General features: G+C 46.2%; 1 protein-coding gene across 3 annotated transcripts in view; it reads left to right on the forward strand.

Moving 5' to 3' along the window:
• Window positions 1–208, forward strand: part of PCTP (phosphatidylcholine transfer protein) — a 23641-nt gene that overhangs the window by 13550 nt on the left and 9883 nt on the right. The window lies entirely within an intron of this gene.

A 208-nucleotide genomic window follows, 5' to 3' on the forward strand; every position in this document is an offset into this window, starting at 1 on the left:
CTACACCATCTCCTTGCTGTCTTATGATCTGTTTTCTACCAAGTGGCAAAAATCAACCTTTGAAAGTCATGCCATGTTTAAAGTCCTCCCCTGTTTGAAGTCATCGATTTTTCTATAGCAGCAAGAACCCTTTACCCTGGGTTACAAACCCCTCTGGGACCCAGCCCCCACTACCTCTCTAACCTCACTCAATTTCTACCATCCGCCC

The sequence above is a fragment of the Pteropus alecto genome, unplaced genomic scaffold (assembly GCF_000325575.1).
Source record: "Pteropus alecto unplaced genomic scaffold, ASM32557v1 scaffold98, whole genome shotgun sequence".
Taxonomy (NCBI): Eukaryota; Metazoa; Chordata; class Mammalia; order Chiroptera; family Pteropodidae; genus Pteropus; species Pteropus alecto.